The sequence below is a fragment of the Oryzias melastigma genome, linkage group LG3 (assembly GCF_002922805.2).
Source record: "Oryzias melastigma strain HK-1 linkage group LG3, ASM292280v2, whole genome shotgun sequence".
NCBI lineage: Eukaryota > Metazoa > Chordata > Actinopteri > Beloniformes > Adrianichthyidae > Oryzias > Oryzias melastigma.
Genome location: NC_050514.1, coordinates 29869343 through 29875342, shown reverse-complemented (window position 1 = coordinate 29875342; position 6000 = coordinate 29869343). Strand labels below are relative to the sequence as shown.

The 6000-nt window shown below is 38.6% G+C and overlaps 1 protein-coding gene across 3 annotated transcripts in view; it reads left to right on the top strand.

The window, feature by feature from the left end:
* Positions 1-3598: 3598 nt before the first annotated feature.
* Positions 3599-6000, top strand: part of LOC112160343 (A-kinase anchor protein 13) — a 145348-nt gene continuing 142946 nt past the window's right edge. For all 3 annotated transcript variants that reach the window (XM_036211357.1, XM_024294791.2, XM_024294790.2), the window contains exon 1: positions 3599-3848. The gene's annotated coding sequence lies outside the window, so the exon portion shown is untranslated. The remainder of the gene's footprint in view (positions 3849-6000) is intronic.

The window sequence follows — 6000 nt, the reverse complement described above, 5'->3', positions numbered from 1 at the left end:
TTCAATTTATACTGTTAAAAAATGACCACGTCTTCCACTTGGAGTTGAGTATTTGTACAGTTTCAAGTTTAATGTGGAATTTTTTTTAAAATATAGTGACAAATATCTATGAAAAAAAGGCTGGGTTAAACTAAAAAGATCAAACATTGCCATTAAAACTGTTTTTTAATGGATAATTATTAGAGCAAATTGTAAAGTAATAAAAATACCCCGGCCTACTAAGAGTTAATGTAATTCTAAAGAACCTGAAAAACATCCCGCTGTAGAAAATATATATATTTTTAGTCTTGTTTTCTCCTCCAGCACACGTTTGTTTGAAAAAAGGCAGCTGAGTGGTGCGATTTATCAGCGATGCTTCGGTCACAGATGTGGTCCACTGCAGCAGATAAGCTGTGCTGAGAATGGAGTGACACACACTGTGAGATATGAACTAACACTCCAAAATATTTGTGTGACTCTCAGAGATAAGTCTTTTTACAAGTCAGCAGCCATCAATCCAGAGCCCTGGATGGCTCACAAAGTTATCAAAACACAGCAAGGCAATTTTTTTTATTTTTATTTTTATACCACGCAGTCATCAAGATTGCTTGTTTATCTCCCCAGGAGCTGCTGTTACATCAGCAGCTATGATTTCATCCATAAGTGTGAGCTCACACGCTCCCAAAGCTGGGCTGAAAAACCCACCGACTGTTTTTCTTTCTTTGTACTGTAACTGCATAATAAACGCTCAGCTCATTCATGCCTCTCAAAAGAGCCAGAAAGGGATTCTGAAAGGCTCTAAACCCTTCATTTCTCTCATTTTGAAGATGAAATTCCTTTTTTTTCCTGCTTAAGAGGCATTAACAATGCACCCTAATTGATGTGTATTTGACTCACCAAAGCAAATGTGGTGCCATTTATGTTTATGCTTCTTTTTATACAGAGAAAATATGTGACGTCAACTTATAAAAATGCACACAGAGTAACCACACAGTTTGGAGCAATTTGTACTGTCCCATGCTGACATGTGACTCCTGGGAATTTTACAGCCTGCTTTGGTCCTGCCCCGTTGACATTTTCCGTTTATCAAAGTGGTCAAAATGCATTGGCGGACTACAAAGCGTTCCAGTTTATGAGGGTCATCGTTGCTGGCAGGCTTTATTTTCCAGCAGAGGGCAGTTTGAACCACAACTTTTAATGTCTGCTTACTCTGCTTAAGTGTAAGCCGACATAATGAGACAGTGAATCCTCCTTATGCTGCTACATTGCAAACACCCACAAGTGTCTGCACCACTGGCCTACCCAAATGATTCATACTTTAATGACATGCTGTTTTCATCTCCGGTTACTCCAAAGGCCACAAAGCAAAGAAGCAGCAGGAGAAAATGCACTTATATAACACTCACTATTAAATTAACTCTGAATAATGATTAGCATGGAGTGCCACATTCAGTATCATTGGTGCAGAGAGCTGAAAAGTAGAACTTTCAGTAATGCAAAGGCATAGGAAATTATTTGAAGACATGATTTATAGTAGCTCTCCAAGGGCAGGAAAGCTAAAGAGAGAAGTCCAATGGCACCATGACAAAATGCCAGGATGAGTGTTTTCAAAGTAAATATAGATCAGTGTAGTTTGGACAAGCTGTGACCAAAGCTAAAAAAGTGTGCAACAGCTTTTCAGCTGTGTCTCTACTTCAAGTCCCCCTCATTTGTTCTGGCCTGGGGAGCAGGAAGCCTGCGAGCTGGAGAGATTGCAGCACTTTTTTATTTTTTTATGGTTGTGGCTGTTGTGCTTTCAAAATAAAAGCAATGGTATGAAATTTGTAAGATTTTTCTTATCTGTAGACAACAGATGAGACAAAATAACTGACACAGCAACCAATACAAAATAAATAAACACATCTAAAGCTATTCAGCAAACAAGCAAATAAAAAAAAATTATTGTTCAAAAAAGATAAGTATGCGCATTTCAGAAAAATGTATACATTTTGAACCGTTGACTCTTTGATCACTGCACAACCTTTTGAGCCACTGTCACCAAATTGTTATTTTTTCCAATGACATTTATTGAAGAAATTTAGCTCAAAAGTGTATTTCTGAGTTTTTTATTTATTCAAAGTTTGGTGAATCAGGAGCAAATGAAAAAATTCCGTTTAAAAATGAGCTTATTTGTGACATAAAAACTACAGACTGACTCCCTACTGCACATGAACGGAGATCTTTAGGCAACGGGAAAAAGGAAGGAGGGGCAAGACTATACGCCTCATAAGCTAATTTCTAATGCAAGTTTTTTATTTGGGCTAATATTGGCATAATCATAAAAAAAGACCACCGGAAACGCATTTGCAATGGATCAAGAGATGATCGGAGTGGGTCTTCAAAGTCCTTAAGATTGTTTTATTTTGAAAAGAGGAGGCTTACACCCTTTGCTAGCTTACTTTGGGAAAACGTCCTGCCTGTTTAGAAAAGTAATTTTAAATGTACTTTTAAGATCAATTTTACATGTTTGTATTCACTCAACTATTTCGTTATTTTTTAGTTATTTAGGCTTTTTTAATGTTGTAAAAGGTTAGAGCCCCATTCTCACTTGATTTTTTTTTCTACTGTAAAATCTTTCCCAGTCGTTCTTTGAAAAATGATTATGCAGTTTTTAGCCAAATTTCAAAAAGTCTCTGTCGTTTTTTGAGACATATTTTCTGCAGTGCAACAAAAAGAAATTTTCCTCTGGGTTGTGGGCAGGACTATAGGCGCAAAAGTTAGCCATTGGCTAATTTCCCATCAACCCTTTGTTTACCTTTCTCCGCTAGCTTATAGCACACCACAAGCCCAAACTAAAATGATCAAACAAACAAAAAAAAACAAAGAAAGAAAAGAAAACGAAGGGGCAATCTCCAGGTAATTTTTTTAAAAACGAATGTACTTATGGTCAGTCCTGAACTTCTTTGTTGGTCGTGCGGACCAGGAGGAAGGGTTAAGGTAAAATTATAGTTAACGCTGGAGTAAATACAACAAATTGTTCCTAAGCTTAGGTGTGCCTGCAGCTTATCGGTCCCTCATGGGATGGACTAAATTTAAAGAACAAACTTAACACGCGAAAGTGTGTGTGACGGCTAACAAGACTTGAATTTCAACTTTAACTTTAAATATGAGCAACCAACTGCAACATGGGCACGTCGAGTTCTCATCTGCTCCTGATTCAACACAATCTGAAGGAATACTCAGAAATGTAGTTTTAATCTTTAATTATTTTATATTTGTCCTCCATTATAGAAAAAAAATGCTACAAGAGCCTGTTAAAAACACCAAAAACAATTTTCATTGTAGTGGGTCTTTATCGTCCTTAGTATTGTTTTTCTTTTGAAAAGGCTAACAGGATGCTAACACCCTTTGCTAGCTTATTTTAGAAAAAAAAACCAGTTTAGAAAATTAATTTCACGTATATATTAAAGTAATTTTACATGTTTTTAATCATTAGAATATTTAAATATTTTTAAAGTTATTTTTGTGATTTTATTTTCTGTCGTAAAAAGTTGAAAGTGTTGCAGTACCACCGTTTGAACGGTAGTTGTCACTATTTAGCAATATTTTGATCAAAGTGAACTTCGGGGAGCAGAGCTCCCTGGTGGAGGCTCCTCCCACTGAGTTGTCCTGGGAAACACTAACAACTAAGAAAGTCCTGTGCGAGCGCTGCGGCTCCTCAGCGACAAGGACGGAGAGGCTCAGCGCCGGTCATCTTCTAAACTTCACCAGAGTTTTTCTTTCAAAGAACGGGGCAGCTCGGCGAAGCTCCAAGCTCACTTTGGCAAGGATTATTATTATGTGTCTAAAAGCCGCGTCTGCGCCTTCACGCTGAGCTTCAGCTGCTTTAGGTAAGAGGACTTCATTTCTCGCTTCGCATGTTTTGAGAGTCAAACACACGCGGGACGTCTCGCAGTTTTTGCGTGTTTCTGCGTGTTTCTCGTGGAGAGAAGTTGTGTTTTATAACTTGTTGCTCGGTAGCCATGACATCCTCGGTCGGAGCCTGTCCTGCAGGGCCCGTGTGGGAACTTCTCACGTTTCTGTGAGCTCAAAGGGGCGAGCAGCGACTCAGCCGTCCTTAAAAGTGTAAAATTACCCCACATAAGAGAGAAAAACCAACATTTCTAAGCATGTATCAAGATTTTTACATTTTAAAATCGCCAAAAAGGTTTTTCTGTCATTAAATTATTTTTTTGGACTAAAAGGCCCAACAGTTGTGAGGATAATGACCATGTCGGTAATCGGTTTTTGACTCATACCAATTCACGTGGTCACACTCGGATATTTTTGTTTTGAATGAAACCACCATATATCTTTTTGATTAATTAAAGATACAATAACTTGAATTTTGTCTTCTTAAGAGGTGAAAATCTGTGCATGAGAGTGAATATTTATTCTACAAATACTTGAGTATACTAAATAAACAAACGAGCGTCTTCAACCACACTGCAACTGGGTGAAGTTTTTCCTGCCAACACTTTTCCTTCTAATAACTTCAGGCTGTGTCTCTCTCCTACTATTATGTCTTTATGTTTTTAATGCTGCATCAATTTAAATTTCCTTTAGAAGCTGCGGTCTTTCCATACATAGTTTACATAATGTTCTCTTGCCTGGAATTAGGTGAATGTTTTTGCATTGTTGTCACTTTTTGGGCCTGTCACTATCTGACAAAATGCTGTTCTGAGATAGCAAAGCTCCCATCAAGCCGGTGCAACTTTAGATGGTAGGATAACAGCCGTAACAATGCATTCAAGAGTCACTTGAGAGGAAAGCAGTGGGTCTTTACTCCCATGCAGTCTGTTATCAGTCACTGTGAAGACACTGATTAAAAGTGTATTTGTTTTGTTTCCATGTGACAGTTGGACCAAAGTGTGTCACATGACTCTTAGGAAATGATGTCAACTTCTAAAGAAAGTGAACAAGCCACAGTACATGTCCTTTAAAGTTCCCCTCCGATGAAAATCATTTTTTTTTTGTTTTTAGCATGTATGTGTGGCGAGTTTCATCCAATACTTACGGTAGCAGGACTGAGAACGCTGGAAAATCTCCACCAGACTCCACGGAGCTTCTTGATGTGACCACGGAAATGTGAACGGCGGCTCATTTCACCGCAGTTGTAAAGGACTTTTTCTATGGATATGCCAGTTTATCCCAAATAAAAAAAATCTGTCATTTTCTGGGACATAGTTAATGCAAAGTAGCAGTAGTTCACTAGAAATTCACCTCTGAGTTTTGGACTGAACTGTTAGTGCGGAGCAACCTTGCTCCTTATTCCTTTCCCCGTCGCTGAAAGCTCTCTGTTTACACTCCCTACCTACCATTTTTGGTGGAACAAAGAGCGAGGAAAATTTGAGCTATCCAGATGTACAGTTTTGAGAATGGATCAAAGCAGGAAACCTGTGGCCCGTACAGTGTATTCACTACATCACAAATGCCCTAATTTTCAAACTTACTTTGTTGTCTGCTCCTAATTCACTTGGATTTGGATAAATAAATACTCAGAGATGCAATTTTAAGCCTATTCCACAAGAAAATATTAAAAACACAATTTTCACCTGAGTGTGTCTTGTCCTATCCTAAGTATGTTGACGTTGTGAGTGGGGTCATCTGGACCCCACAAGACAGTGCACTGAACTTTTTTTTATTTTTTATTTTTTTTAAATAGTGTCTGTGGCAGACATGAAATCCTGTCCACCTTCATCCACATTGGGATAGATAACGCATCAATGTAGAGCTTGGGTCATCTGGACCCCATACGATAGCATAAGGGTTAAGGAAGTTCAATTGGAAGAGCTTTATTTCCCGTCTTCTACAGTGCCTGGGCACACATCAGGAAAAACAGTGGCCTGCTAATTCATTTACACCAGTTTGAGTCATCTATTTGCACGCATTCAAAAGACCAGACGCACGACGAGGCGGGTTTCTGGCTTTTCGTGGTTTGCTCTGACCAGACAGAGCTCTTCCTCCTCGTGCCCATGGTGGCTTGGATTTGGTCCTGTTTGG